This window comes from Anas acuta, chromosome 1 (genome assembly GCF_963932015.1).
Source record: "Anas acuta chromosome 1, bAnaAcu1.1, whole genome shotgun sequence".
Classification (NCBI taxonomy): Eukaryota; Metazoa; Chordata; class Aves; order Anseriformes; family Anatidae; genus Anas; species Anas acuta.
The window spans coordinates 179,855,726-179,872,180 of record NC_088979.1 but is presented as its reverse complement, the minus strand read 5'-3'; the positions used below and the strand labels follow the sequence as shown (position 1 = coordinate 179,872,180).

General features: G+C 35.5%; 1 long non-coding RNA gene across 1 annotated transcript; it reads left to right on the top strand.

Moving 5' to 3' along the window:
- The first annotated feature begins 2,735 nt into the window (after nt 1-2,735).
- On the top strand, nt 2,736-5,668 carry LOC137850310 (uncharacterized). Its single transcript, XR_011092460.1, has 3 exons — nt 2,736-2,953; nt 3,906-3,933; nt 4,391-5,668. It is a non-coding gene; the product is annotated as an uncharacterized lncRNA (long non-coding RNA).
- Nucleotides 5,669-16,455: the final 10,787 nt, after the last annotated feature.

Sequence of the window (16,455 nt, the reverse complement as noted above, 5' to 3'; positions counted from 1 at the left end):
GTTAAATATAGTGGAAAAAATACTTTTGTTGACTGTTTGGTTATGCTTTGTTTAATGCACCCCAAAATGTGCTTTGACCTCTTGGCTGAAAGGGGACACATATGGTTCATGTTGAGCTTACTGTTGACTAACACTCCCAGACTGCCTTCTAGCCATTCATGTCCCAGTCTGTATCCATGTCTACAATTACTCCATCCCTGGTGAAGTAAACAATATTTCCATTTGTTGAATTTGTTGCCATTGATGATTGCCCAATTCTCCAATATGTGTACATTCCTCTGCAAGGCTCCTTGATCTTCCATAAAGTCAACAGCACCTTCCAGTTCAGTATACTCAGTGAACTTGCTAAGGATTAATTCAATTCCTGCATCCAGATCATTCATTAAAACGTTGGACAGAACTGGCCCTAGAATTAAGCCTTGAAGAACGCTGCCACCAGCCAGAGGTAGCCCCATTCACTACAACATTTTGAGCTCTGCTGCTCAGCCAGTTTATTACCCAGTGTGTTGTGTATCCGTTCATCACCCAGCCTTTGCTTGATTTTTCTCTTCCTTGTCCCTTTAATTAAAATATCCTTATCTCAACAGATTGTAAGCATGCTGGAACACTTCACATTATGTAGATCATAGTTGTCTGAAATGATATTGTACCTGTAGTCTGCTGCAGGCTGAAAAGTAGCCTATGCCTCAGGTACCGTTTTATGCCTTTGCTTTTGTTACTACATCCTTGTAAGCCTTCAAAAGAGAAATGAAATTATCCTACCCAGAAGAAACACTGTACAGAAGACACTTGAGTTGTTCCTAATATCCAAGTTCTTCCTAATATCCAACCTAAACCTCCCCAGCACAACTTTAGCCCATTTCCCCTCATCCTGTCACCAGGCACATGAGAGAACAGACCAACCCCCACCTTGCTACAGCCTCCTTTAAGTAGAGTGCGATAAGGTCGCCCCTGAGCATACTCTTTTCCAGGCTGAACAAGCCCAGCTCCCTCAGCCACTCCTCGTAGGACTTGTTCTCCAGACTCCTTACCAGCTTCGTCACCCTTCTCTGGACTCACTCAAGCACCTCAATGCCCTTCTTGTAGCGAGGGGCCCAAAATTGAATACACTACTCAAGGTGCAGCCTCACCAGAGCCGAGTACAGGGGGATAATCACTTCCCTAGCCCTGCTGGCTACACTGTTTCTTATGCAAGCCAGGATGCTGTTGGCCTTCTTGGCCACCTGAGCACACTGCTGGCTATCAGCTGACTATCAACCAAAACTCCCAGGTCCTTCTCTGCCAGGCAGTTTTCTAACCATTCAACCATCTTCAAACTTCCAGATCTAGAGGAGCACTTTGGCTTCAGCCTAAAAGCCATGTGTACAGAAGCTCCCCCAAGCCAATCTTCTTCCTGCGACCTGCCAGAAAACAGCTGTCCTGGTTTCAGCTAGGATAGAGTTAATTTTCCTCCTAGGAGCTGGTAGGGTGCTATGTTTTGTATTTAGGATGAGAAGAATGTTGATAACACACCGATGTTTTAATTGTTGCAGAGCAGTGCTTACACTAAGCCAAGGACTTTTCAACTTCTCGATCTGTCCTGCCAGTGGGCAGGCTGGGGGTGCAGCAGGAGCTGGGAGGGGACAGACCCAGGACAGGTGACCCAAACTGGCCAAAGGGTTATTCCATACCCTCTGATGTCATGCTAAACAATAGATAGGGGTGGCTAGCTGGGATGGGGGGGGCGTCTGCTCGGCGATAAGCTGGACATCAGTCAGCGGGTAGTGAGCAATTGCATTATGCATCACTTATTCCGTACATGTTAATAGTAGTAGTACTATTATTATTATTATTATTATTATTATTATTATTATTATTATTATTATTATTATCATTAATAATAATAATAATAATAATAATAATAATAATAATAATAATAATAATAATAATAATAATAATAATTTTCCCCTGTCTTAATAAACTGTCTCTGTCTCGACCCACAGTCTTCATATTCCTATTTTTCTCCCACATCCCAGAGAGGGAGGGGGGAGGGGAAGTGAATGGCTGTGTGGTGCTTAGCTGCCGGCCGGTGGAAACCACAACAACAGCAATGTAGTCATGAAACCAAATTAAAGCCAAAACTTTCAGCCCGGACCTTGACCTGAACAGGGAGTGAGGATCCAGATCCTGGAATTTATACGTGATAGTTTATATGCAGCCAAAGTATATACTGTAGTCAGAGGTCATGGCACTAGATTGTGAAGTGTCCTGCAGAAAGAAGAGACCTCAGAAAAGCAAATTTAAATAACACTGATGTCAAGAAAAGTCATTCTGATTGCTATATTCTTTATCTGTCATGACTAGACAGATGAAAATCTATGACAGCAATTTTGCCTTTAAGGTCATTTTCTTTTTTCTTTTATTTATTTCTTTTATTTATGTTTATTTATCTTATTTTAACAGACTCTGTACTAATTTTCCTCACAGAATGACTAACAGAAATATGACCCTTACGCACCTTTTGTTGTTAATTTATTAGGTCAACTCTAACCACTAAGCCCCTTGTCAGATTATTTCTCTTAGTGATAAAGAGCAATTGACCTTAAAACATTGAAGCCAGGTAGATGAGCCTATTCCACAAGGTCCCTTGGCTCCACCCTTGTGAATTGAAATCTGCCAGGTGGGGATCATTTGACCTTTGCTATATAGGAAGCATGAGGTGTTATAGGAGGAATTATCTCCCCAGAGGAGTTTGAGGCTCAGGTTGCTTGGGGTGTTTTTCTACTGTCATAGTGAAATGGTTCCCCAATAGGCTGCTTTTTATTCATGTTATCTACCATCTCTGTGAAATAGTTTTAGAGACTCTATGAGCTAGCTAGTTATGTTGGTGGTGCCTTCTTGGTACAGTAAAACCCTGGTGGTGCTACTTCACTGGGAAGTAGTTTGACAGTGACTCAAGTTCAGAAGCTGGCAGGTACGTGTTCCTGGGTTCTACAGTTGTTTCACATTGTGGAGTTTGGGGAGTTTGAGTACTTCCTTCACCTTGTCTGTTTTCAGTGAAGTTACTTACATGGATTCTAAGCTTCCTTCCCAGCCCTAAAAATTAGTAATTATTAAAAATAATTAAATAGAAAACCAACCTTAGAATCTCAAGTGAATGCAGGTAAGGCTGACTTTGAAGAATGTTTTTAAGTATTTGTGATGATTGAACAAGAGGCTGTATGGATAATGTGCCTTACTGTGAATTCAGACCTTGCTTTGTGGTAAGAAGAAAGAGATTTGGGTAGGTACTGTGGTGTTCTCATTACTTCTGCAAAGTGTTAGTTGTGAGAATGTGCTGTTCGTAAAAGAAATGCTCTTTTTGCAATACACAAGTGAAAAGACTTTAAACTACTAGAAGTTACAGTTTCAAGGATATAACTTGAAAGAAAGAAATTAATTGTTGGCCATCTACTGCTGACCCCTCCATAGATGGGCACCCTGAGGAAAAAGTGTGAAAGGTGTCATTGTTAATAGTTTCTGAGGTAGGGTCAGGGGAAGATGTATTTTCTCACTTGTTGATTGTCCCTTTCCTCTCCTCCAGGTGAGTTATGGTAGCTTTCCAAAGCTTCAACTATCCTTGGGACACTAAGACAAGATCGTTCTTCTCAGTATGTCCCTAGACTGTGCCTGAGACTTTGTCTAGGGTTAAACAAATCCTAAAGAGTGTCACCCAGAGATCTGTCATGAGGCAGGATAGTTATGAGTGGCAACGAGAGTGGGAGGATGCCGTGGTCCCCAGCCCTGTTAGGGATATGCAAATTCCTTCTATTCTTTCCTCTTCCCTTTCATTTGTTGTCTGGTTACTACCAAATATTATATGCTTGGTGAAATGCCTTAAAATGACATTATTTTTTAATTGACAACTTTTTTTTGTCTCTCTCTAGGTCTGCAAGTAGCTGACAAAGTAGGAAGGTATGCTTTTCTACTTCATTCTTCCATAGAGTTAGAGGCAATGCCAATTTAATCCGTGACTGAGGCTCTGCAATGGTGCAAGTCTATCCTACTACTTCAAATTCAGTGATGCAACCTGAGTTTATGCTAACTAACTTTTGGGGATTGAACCAATTTAAAGCTTTTGGATTATGAAAATTCCTGGAAAATATTCCCACAGGTTTCATGCTGCAGAGTTTGGGGAGTTTGAGTACTTCCTTCACCTTGTCTGTTTTCAGTGAAGTTACTTACATGGATTCTAAGCTTCCTTCCCAGCCCTAAAAATTAGTAATTATTAAAAATAAATAAGAACATTCTTCAAAGTCAGCCTTACCTGAATGCACTTGAGCTTCTAAGGTTGGTTTCTTAAGTATTTGTGAAGATGTATTTGGGAAGATGTGCTTTCCCACTTGTTGATTGTCCCTTTCTTCACCTCCAGGTGAGTTATGGTAGCTTTCCAAAGCTTCGACTATCCTTGGGACGTTCAGACAACATTTTTCTTCTCGGTATGTCTCTAGAATGTCTAGGTATGTCTCAGCCTGGCAAAAGAAAACAGAAAGAAGGTGTAAGGTTGATATATATAGATACAACATCTAATATTTTTAATATCTTAGCTTCAGAGACCACAATTTATTTTTTTTCTAACTGTGATAGTTTAAGCCAAATCTGGTCATCCCAACAAAGTGCACAAGTTATACAAGGTTATATCACTCCAAGTCTGCGAATCACTGGTAAATGCAAAAAGCTCTGGCATGTTACACCTTTAATGTGAATGTACCAAGAAAGGACTGGCTTCTGTAAATTGAAGTTGAAGGTTGACAGTAGTAATGTACTCTCTGTTTAAATAGATAGACATAGATCTATCTATCAGGGTATTAACAGAAACTGAACACAAGTGAACTACAAGAACTATCCTCCCATACTCTTCAGCATACAACAAATGCAGAAGTTCATGAAGTACCTGGGTTGTATAGAATTTCTTTTTGGGGGGGAGGGAGGATAAATGAATTCTTATGTTTGTTTTAATTGTTATTTTCCTTTTGCTATTTTTTTCTTGTTAATTGAAATACAATTATTGTATATAACTCACTCTGTGGGGAGGGAAATAATAAAAACTAATCCAAGCATGTGGGATAAGCTCCAAATAAAGACACCATAAATCTTTATTTTTAGACTGGATAATACAAATGAATACAATATTATCAATGCTCTTTGCAAGAATTGGGAATTGTGTAATCCTTAGTTATTATGCTTTTTTTCTACCTAATATGACTACTGAACATGTTAAATGCAATATAAAGAAAAATAAGGTTTAAACAGATATCAAGAAATTATAACTCTGTGTGGGAAAAAAAATAAAAAAAAAATAGTGCAGAGCAAGCCTCCGAGGCAAGATTGTTAAGGCAAAAACTCTAAGGTCATTAAAGAAACAATTAGATGCCATCATGGAAATTGTATACTACAGAAAATTAACTTTAAGTCAGTAGGCTTCACTAATTTACTGGAATATCTTTTTCTCTAAATCATATTTATGTGTTTAAACTTGAGTACACTTTTTTTTAACTGTGAATGGAAAAACACAGAATGAGAGCAAGAGCCATAAAATGTAAGATTTGTATGACATAAAAACTGTTATTAGCAGATGAACCTCTCTAAGACATCACAGGTCATACTTTGTGTACACAATGTTGAAATAAAAGCTGATGTTCTTTCCAGAGTTATGGTAATGTTATCTGAACCTTTTTACCTCATCACCTAATGTAAACCTTCAATATTAGTGTATATTCAGTTGTCACCCCTATCTTTTTTTGTATGTCTTTCTTTTTCTGCTGATTAAGAATGTGCTGTTAATTCTCACAACTTAGCAGACTGGTACAGAACCCCAGACTCTGCAGAAGAGATCACAGGGGTCCTATATTTGTTATATAAATAAATATGCAGTTGTTATCACTCAAGAGTAGAAATGGCTCCCACATACTTTTGTTCCTATGGTAGTTCAGACTCTTAGTAACAAGACAAACCTTAAAACTAAATGCTTAAATAAAGGGTATTGTAAGGGGGGGGACATATTGGTTAATTCTTCTAACTGGACAAATACAAGCTATGTTAAGAAATACTTGTAATCAATTTTTGCAAATATTTTGAATAGAATAGCTGTAGACAAAACATTTTAATTATAACATTCAGATTTCCAGAATAAATTGAAAAAATCCAGAGAATCAACAAAACTTATTTCAACTAAATGTGCTATAGCAAAGCACACTCATCTGTGCCTCCCACTCCAGGACTCCAAAAATTATAAAAATAGAGTGGAATCACTGAAATGGACCAAAAACCTGGGAATAAATAATATTACCTACTGGTGTCCTAAACAGAGTTTAGTCCATAACACAGAATTTTTCAAAGGAAACGCTACATCCACCTGGACTTCTTTGTTTTTATCAATGTTGCATAGATGTTACCAAAATAGCCAAGAAAGCAAACACTGTGAATACTAGGGAAAGAGATCACAAAAGAGAATGAGAACCATCAGAAAGAAAAGGAAGTTGAAAAGCATTTTTCATTATTGTTTGTGCTTATCAAACACATCTTGGAATTTTGTATTAGATTGTGAATGCCAAAAGATACCGTAATACAGAAATCTATGCCTAGCTATCAGCTAAAGTCACAAGCTTTCTGCCTAGGGAATTTTCAAACTTAGACCAAAGTTTTTAGTCAGAGGATATGTCACTGCTGGGTGAAAATCAGTGTAAAGTGCTTTTATATTTCCCTGTGACCCATGTTGTAGGTCATGTTAACAAGTTGATGAGCACTTCAACTTCTTTGAAATTACTCCTCACTCCTTTGTGTAGATGAACTTTACTGTTTGAGTGGCCCCCTCATCTTATTAAACAGAATAGGAAAAAATTTCTTGCTGTTTTAACTAGATGGATTCCTTCCACTAAGAATATGAACAGACTCATAATAATTGTTGCTCTCAGATGAGGCTTCCTAACCAATATGCTTTCAGAGTAGTGTCTTCAAAGAGAACTTAAAGTTTCAGAATAAAGTAGATCCTTTATTTCAGAGAAATACACTGGTGATTCAAAAGGGTGACCTGATGATCTAACAGACCTTTGTCAACTTATACTGTACCAATTCAGGAACATCACCAAAAACAGCACTTCAAAGGCAGGTTATTTGTTCTCTGCTAAACTTTCCTGTGCAGTTCAGAATAAAAAATGAAAATGGCAAAAGATCCATGCTTTGAAAACAGTATGTTTTAATGAAGGTTGAATGTTGACCTGACCAGAATAATGATGGTATTAAGCAACAACTCATCAAAATCTTTTTGCCTTCTTTAACCTCTGGTGGAGGGGAAGGGGAGAAACAGCTATACTCAATTGTAAAACTTTTTCTTCATTGACGTAAAAGATAGTCTGCGGACACAGATTTCTCTTTTCGTTGTACAATAAGGGCAGGAAGCCAAAATAAGCTGTTATGTCATTGAGGCAGAAATATACTCAACCACACATTATCATCTGTGTAACAGGTAGAGCTGGATAGTCTGGAAAAAGCAAGCAAACAAACAAACAACAAAAAAAACACCACCACAATAGTATGATTGATCATCCTTTCTCATTAAATGAACTATCCAAATTTGACAGAGAGGTGCTTCCTGAGTAATAACTAGCAATCTCTTTTTTCCTGCTGGTGTTTTATCTCAAATCAATGTTTTTGTTCATCTTTCCTCTGCAGGTGCTTGATATGCATTTTCTGTCAGGATTTCTGTTCAGGATTCAAAAGAAGTAAAATACACTGTAACAAGGGTAGTTACACAGTTTCCTGTGTGTTTGTGTCTGTGTCAGTCTGTGTGTCTGTCCTGAATAATTTTGAAATATTATTTTCTTTAAGCAAATCCTTTGCAGAAAAGCAGAGGTTTCAAGGTTATCAAATATCTACAAATTTAGTAAAAATGGCTGGCTGGCCAATTTTTCTTTATTATTTTTTTATTTTTTTACACAGACTTACACATCTTGATACAGAAAATTACTTGAAATTTGGCCCAAATACTTTCAATTAATACCTTGAGAAAAGACATTGAAGGATCTCTCAACATCTTGGACACTGAAAAATATAGTTACCAGAGGGAACCAGGCTTCATTAATTCCGATCTGAAGTACCAGATTCTAGAGTAACACTAATTAAAAGAATCCTTTGCTTGAAAACTGACCCAAGTGTGTCATATGACCCAAAAGAAAAAAAAAAAATATGTATAAAAAAGCTTCCCTATTATTTGCAATTAATTGAAACTGACTAAAATGTGCTGGATTCTTCCAAACTGTTATTCATAAAACACTGTGGCAGAGTAGCACAATTGTATCTACAGATTGTAAATGAACAGTTTACTGCTATTTAATACAAAAAAAAAAATAAAAATCTTTGCAATAAAAGACACAGCATAAACGTAGTACAGTGGCTAGATACTGTTAAACCTTAGCTTGCTTAAATTACTGGATTAAATTCATCATGAAAAATGACTTCTAATCAAACAATTTTTTACCTCTTTGCAAGAAGAGAGTAAACATGCTCAAAAAAACAAAAACAAAAACAAAACAACAACAACAACAACAACAACAACAAAAACCACTCATTAGTCTAATAAGTCCAAGACAAAGGTCAGATATTGTGCTAACAAGAACTTTAAACTTTCCAGTAGAGGATTTTAATTAATCTCTTTAGACCTATGACTTTAGTGACTACTGTAAACCCTGCTTCTTTCCAAAAATACTGCTTATTCAATGACTAGCTCTATCAAAACCTTCCCAAATGAATTTGTCAAGTTTTAGCCAGAGTAAGAATTCATCTTTGTGTGCAGACTGTTCCACTGAAGACCATTAAACAGAGTAAATATAAGTAAGAGATGATCAGCCAGTAAAGTATGGACAAAATTTACTTGCACCAAAGAAAAAAATAAGTTATATGACAGAGATTTACAATATTTTATATTTTTGACCATTGTAGAACATCTATATTTTTACTCTGTTGATAAATAAATAAGCTGAAAATTATTCAAACTGTTAGAAACTTCCATAGTATGTTTTCCTCCTTGTATTCTTCAATAACAATTTAATAACATGATTGACCTGTAGACACTGGATACAATTGTTATATATTGAACCTGAGAACTATAAATTAATTGGATTATGTGCAAGATACGTGTTTATTAACTTCTACTACCCAGATTTAACAGAACATGTAAGTATTTAATGAGCATAACTTTTTAAAGGATGAATGACATTTCCGTTAATTCCAAAGCCAAAGTAAACATGCAGTTTTCTTTAATCTATCTTGCTTGTGGAATCCTTTAAACTCATTGATATTGATAAATAAAATGAGGTCAGGGACACATACCTGTATTCCAGTGTCTCCTCCATGCACACCAGTGTAGTACTCTCCTATTGCTTGTGTTCCAGATGATCCCACATTTATTGTGTACCTGGATATACATACTATGTACCTGGATGTACAGTAAAACAGTTTTACAGGGAAGGAAATTAATACTCTTATTTCAGATATACAGAAAACAGAGATTCCACATCTGAGAAGGGACTCATAACCTAATCAGCTGGGAAAGGACCCTTGCTTGAACTGAGGAATCCTGTGTCTGTCATTCTTTGAGGAGTATGTCACCTGGCCTCTGTAAGCTGCTCCAGAGTTTGCTCTCCTGTACATCCAATTTCATATGTTTCAGCTCGATGCAGATGTCTTAGGTGTTCTAAGGAATTTTAAATGTCACTAAGTGTTTAGTTAACAGAATCATACCCTGATTCTCCTAAACAGATTGTCTAGCCTGTATAAAATAAAAATAAAATAAAATAAAATAAAATAAAATAAAATAAAATAAAATAAAATAAAATAAAATAAAATAAAATAAAATAAAATAAAATAAAATAAAATAAAATAAAATAAAATAAAATAAAATAAAATAAAATAATAAAAAGATCACCACCACTACTGAATAGGTCTAAGTAAAGTGGATCTGGAGAGCACGTCTGTACATACATATTTCATGGATTCCCTCTGTTGTCTGTAAGTGCTCTTACCAACTACGAGTGTCTGAATTTATTCAGCAGAATCTAACACTAAGGACTTAAATAAAGCGCTCAGGCACAAGATAAATGGAAGCATATTCTATCTTATTTTATTTCTATTTCTATTTACAGACTTCCAACTATTTTGATACATAAAACCATAGTTAATCAAAAGTCTAAGTAATGTCACCACAGTGAGGAAATCCTAACAAAATTAGTCCAATTCACTTCATCACATGAACATAAGTCACATAGCATGCTGCTCAAATATTCTGCCTTACCTTATTTTAGAATAAATTTTATCATTGTGCATACAGCATAGATTATGAATACTGCAATTAGGCCGAGAGATTTTCACACAATTTATTCCTTAAACATGTGTGATACATGCACCTTAACAATTCTTCAATGTTTGTTGCTGGCTATTACATAAATGATTATCTGTAAATAATACCATTTGAGCTTTAGCTTTTTATAGTGGTTGATCAATCAAGTCACAGACAAATTAATAACTTTGTTTATTCTTTATAATTTCTTTACTACATTGTTTTGATTGAGAAAATGGTAGTTTTGATTTTATTTTTACTTAGAAAAGTGGAACATGACTTATACCTAGGTAAGCTTTCAATGTCCCACCTCGTTTTGGTGGCAGCTCAGTTAAACCACCACACAGCCATACGTTCCCTTCCCAACCCCTGCAGTTCAATGAAGGAGAGAATTTTAAAAAAAAAAAAAAAAAAAAAAAAAAAGTTATGACTTACTGGTTGAGATAAAGACAGTTTAATAAGACAGAAAAGGAAGGGATACTATTGTTAATAATAACAATAACTATTATGAAAAACTATGCGAAGTAAGTGATGTATAATTCAATTATACACCTGACTGACCCTGAACAGCAACACCCCCCCCAGCCAAGCATCCTCCACCACCATTTTCTTGTTCAGCATGCTGTCATATGGTATGGAATATCCCTTTGGCTAGTTTGGGTCAGCTGTCCTGACTGTGTGTAAGCGCTGCTCAGCAACAACTAAAATATCCACGTTATTAACATAATTTTCACTGTAAGTCCAAAACACAACACCATACCAACTACTAGGAAGAAAATGAACTATATCCTAGCTGAAACCAGGACACATCTATATATGCTTACAAAACAAGGTAAATGTAAAAATCCTTCCTATTTTCCAACTCTCCAAAGGTACCACACTAGGGGGATAGAAGCATTTATCAGCTGTACCTGGAAAATGATCACTCCAGACTATTACTGGAGTCTGTTAGCTAAACATTTATTTTATTTTTTTAATCTATTTTTCAATCAATATTTGGGGAGAAAAAAAATATAAAAAAGAGTAGGGATATTCTAGAAACATTGCAAGGCTATCATAAGTTCATGAATATTAAAATCGTATTTTCTTTTGGACTCCCAGCAACTTCAGTAGAAGAGGTAGCAGCCACCTAGAAAACTCATAGGTAGGTATGGTATTCTGACTCCTTGGAAACAGTGTTTTTTGGTTTGAAAGGTTCTTGTTCATTTTCTATCTGAATTAAACTCCATTTGTAAATGTTTTCCTCAATAAGAAATATGGAAATATTAGAGTCTAAAGAATGAAAGAGAAAAGCATGCCTGGGTCAGATCCTCAGCTTTGCTAGATCTCTCACCACTGCTTTTGTGTGTGCCTCTGAACATTTAGAAATGTTGTAAGGTAGATCTATGTTACATCTCTATATATTATCCCAATTTTAAAACAGAGCTAGCTTTAATTTAGCAACTTTGGCCAGAGTGAAATCATAGCAGCACAGGATCCCATGTCTGCTATGGCAACCGTACGTGACAGATTATAGTAGGGTCAAGACTGATATTTAATGATCACATACACCTCTTTATCACCAGCTCTCCCAAAGATTGCCCATCTGGTTTGAAGAAGACTGCAGCCATAGTAATTGAAAAGGGTCAGGTAGGAGAATGTTAAAATGTATCAGTGACATGTGACACTACTCACTACTGTTCTGGGTGTCAAAACCTAAAACTGCCATCACTTTCCTACTAATTAAAGCTGAAGTCTTTGACTTATATTTACATGTGTCATAAGTTTCCTTCACATGCAGGACAGACCTACCTAGAATTAGGTCTCTATTTTTCCTCAGTGTGGAGAAAATGACAAGGCAAACAAGGAATATGACTGCACTGCAATGTGACTGTAAATTTCCCTCTGTAGGAACAGATGAAATGACATCAATTGGAATAGCTCTGAGAACTGTTTGTTCAGTCCCATAACTTGACTGTGCCTTGACGGCCATCTAATAATCTTTCTCTAACATATAAATTATACCACTCCTGATGCATATAAATGCTCATTGTTATTGAAGGGAGAGATTCTGACCAAGAAGCTTTCACATTTTCTTTCTCTCATAGTGATATAATTAGAATTCTAATTGCAAATGTTGCTATGCTACCTTTTAAATAGTCAAGGGGAATTCTTTAAATCAAAGTCAAAAATAAAGATGAGATTTTTCTGTTGTTGTAGGTGTTGTAACTTGAAAACTACTGCCACTGTTTTCTAATTCTAGAGCGTATATGTCTTATTGAGTCTTAATATAGTTATTAAGACATAGCTCTGTAGGTCTATTATCACTCTGCTGTCATATTCTTATTCTTGTTGATTCCACTATAAAGATTTGTGTTATTCTAAGGAAAAGGCCACACTTAAATATGTTTATATATATATATATAGCATATATATTATATATATATGTATATATATATATTGCATGTATATATATTGCATGTATATATATATATTGCATATATATATATATATATATATATTGCAAGGAAAATGCATTTTATCTGGTTCTGGAGTTTAGTTTTCACCTTTCTTGATATACAGTCCTTGTTGTACCATATTTATTATTCAAATGTTATATTACTTTTTGGTTCAATTTATCATTTCACCTTAGGCAACAGGAAAAATACTCTTCTCTATGCTAAGGATTAGTAAGACCTCCACTTGAACCGTCTTCAGAGTTCTGGAATATATATTGAGTTAAAACAAATACTAGTATAAACGGGGCAAACCTATAAGTCATGATACCAACAGGGTAATTCTCAAGATCATGATGTACAAGACCCTCCTTTTATCTTGTGCTCCTGTTGTCCTGGAATACTTTTGAGTACAAATATTTCATAAATATTAGAAAAACATATAGACACCATGTTTAAGAATTTTAAGTGTGAGTATTTTATGTATGAGTATTGTGACATGTATAAAATACATAATAATGTATTTATAATTATGCCCCAAGATTTATATAATTGCTTTGGATTGTGTCTTCCCTTCCCTTCCCTTCCCTTCCCTTCCCTTCCCTTCCCTTCCCTTCCCTTCCCTTCCCTTCCCTTCCCTTCCCTTCCCTTCCCTTCCCTTCCCTTCCCTTCCCTTCCCTTCCCTTCCCTTCCCTTCCCTTCCCTTCCCTTCCCTTCCCTTCCCTTCCCTTCCCTTCCCTTCCCTTCCCTTCCCTTCCCTTCCCTTCCCTTCCCTTCCCTTCCTTATTCTACTTATTATTTTAAATTCTTTGTAAAATGGCCATTACATTGTTTTGTATTTCAGAATCATGAAAAAATATCTATTTAGAAAGGACTCAGCAGCCATATTTCTGAGATTACTTTGCAAATATAAACATTACCTGAATATCTAAAAATAGTGTTGCCAAGCAACAAGATAAAACATAACCTTCTTACTATAAAAAACTAAAATACTTATACAGTCTAACAACATATGCAGATTAACTCCATCCTGTAAACCTGGGAATCTTTTCTGATGTCATATTTTTAGTATGCTGTTTTCAACTAACATTCATTTTGATACGGGTCCTTCAAAGATTTGTACTTCTGAAATACTTATCTGTAATTTGAAAACATTGGAAAAAGTATTTGAAACAATGCCAGCTCAGTTTAATTATTCATTATGCTACTGAACCAGTATTAGTATTCTGTAGGACTCTGGAGCAATATTGAGCAGTGGTTGTGGTGATGTTTCCAGATCTCGTCTGTTCTTTGAAGGCTATGCCTTTGTACACAGACCATTTCCTGAGGGACAGGGTGATATTGGCAGGCCAGCAGAAATGGTAATTGTGCTGAAACTGTAGAGCAAAATACAAGATGCTCTACTGGGAGACTAAAAGAAAGTTCATGGTTTAATTACAGTCTTCAAACCTACAAACTGTGAAGAGGGAGAAGCCTAGACTATGCATTTGGCATTGATTTGTGAGTTGTTATTAACTTTACAGAAACATTTCTATGTTACAAAAGATAAAGCTTTTCATGACAGGAGTTGCACCTTTCAGATTTGCAAACCCAGATACTCTGAACAACTATTAAAAAGTATTGCCTAAGAAGTCAGAGGCCATTATGCAACGCAGAATAACTACCTTTAGAGATTTATAGTAAAGATGAAAATAAATTTGTATTTCACGTTATAAAGGTATGTTCTAGAGCTATTCTTTTTCAAACTTCACTTCCTCCATAGAACCCTTCAGTGGGTAGAGTTTAACCCTGCTGCAATAATTTTCATCATTTAACAAAACAGCTTTTCTAGTAGAAAGGATCTAGTTAAATTATAGCAGTGGTCACACAGTACAAAGTTGATTACTGACAGCTTTTATATTAGCTACTGAATGTTGAGAAAATAAGCATGTGAAATTGTTAATGATATAAGAATATAAATAACCTTCATGAAGTGCAATCTTTGCATTCTCTCTGTGAGCAAAAGTAACTAGTGCATTCCTGATCTCTCCAGTTGTGGTCACAGTGCATGAGGAAGTAAAAAAAGGAAAGTGAAAAACCAAAGAAAGAAGGATCCATCATGTCTTGTAGAAGGGACACAACTGGTGCAGAGAGGCTAGGCAGACCAAAGAAGGGTGGCTTTGTCACGTGAGAGTTCTGGAGGGACACTCCAGCATGGGGTACTGGGTGGGGTTGAGTGGAATGTTCCAGAGGCAGCCAGTAGGACTATGGTACAGATATGAAAGAGGGCTGTGATTCTAAGTCTCATTTAGAGGAACTATGGAAGCAGAGCAGTTTAGCAGAGTACTACAGTCATAACTAAAGTGATCTAAACATTTTGCTATATTTCTTTCTTTCATAAATAGCTTATTCCTGTTTTTTGGAATTTTCTGCTCATTAAGATTAAGCTTGTCAGCTGAGTTCATTCCAATGTTCTGTAGGTCTTCTAGTCATGTTCTTCTGTTCTTTTTCCACACATTTAAAAAGGAACTATTTATATCTTAGTATGCTTAATACTATTACAAATCTATTATGTTTTTCAGCATAACATTTTGGCTTCTTACTATACATCACCTGATGGTTTTCATAAAATGTGACTCCCTAAACAGACGCTGAATTTTGTACTCCCGTTTTCTAAAGTCATCTACTAACATCAGCTTTCTAGTATATCTACCATAGAAATATATTAGTCATAAGACAATTTTTTCAAGATTTTGCCTTCAAAATCTTGAGGGCAAGAGTAAAAAATGTTTTCTTTCTTTCTTTCTTTCTTTCTTTCTTTCTTTCTTTCTTTCTTTCTTTCTTTCTTTCTATCTATTTATTTGGGGGTTTGGGTTGGCAGTGAATCATGAATCATGAATCATCATGAATACATATATAACTGTTTCAGTCTTATTTACTTACTGAAACAGCCAATCCATTTGTAATTATTAGTCTGTTCATGTTCTAGTAATGCCTTTACCAGCAAACTAACCAGTGACTGGAAGACTTAAACACAACTGGAATACACTCATATGTATTGTTAACTTATTAGAAAAGTGTCATTTATATATATTACACACATATATATGTATATATATATATGTATATATATATATATATATTACACACATATATATGTATATATATATACATGTATATATGTATATACATATGTATGTATATATGTATATGTATGTATATATGTATATACATATGTATATATATATATATATCTATATGTAACAACTTATACTTTCCTAAGCAATTCCCAGACATAGTTTGGGAGCCAAAATATATATAAAAAATATATAAAAAATAAAAAATATTGTCCCGTGTCAGTAAGTCTCATATTGTTTCCTAGTACAGATATAGCCTTTGTTTTTCATATAATTAGCTGCATTTATTTTTTAAAGGTGAATATAGCCCTGGTTTCAGGAGAAGGTGTGGTTTTCACAAGATATTCCCTTCCTGGAATTTTACAAGTATGAATTTGATCAACAGGACTGTGAGAGAAGACCAGTACCTGTCTCAGATAGAAGAAAGGAGTGAGACGGACAAAATAACTAATGTGTGTATTTCTGCTTAAGCTACATCTTTACTCAGAAAACTTCTTTGTGTTCCCCTATGAGTTCCTTCAACTTCTCAATTCTGTTTTTAAAGATAACACCA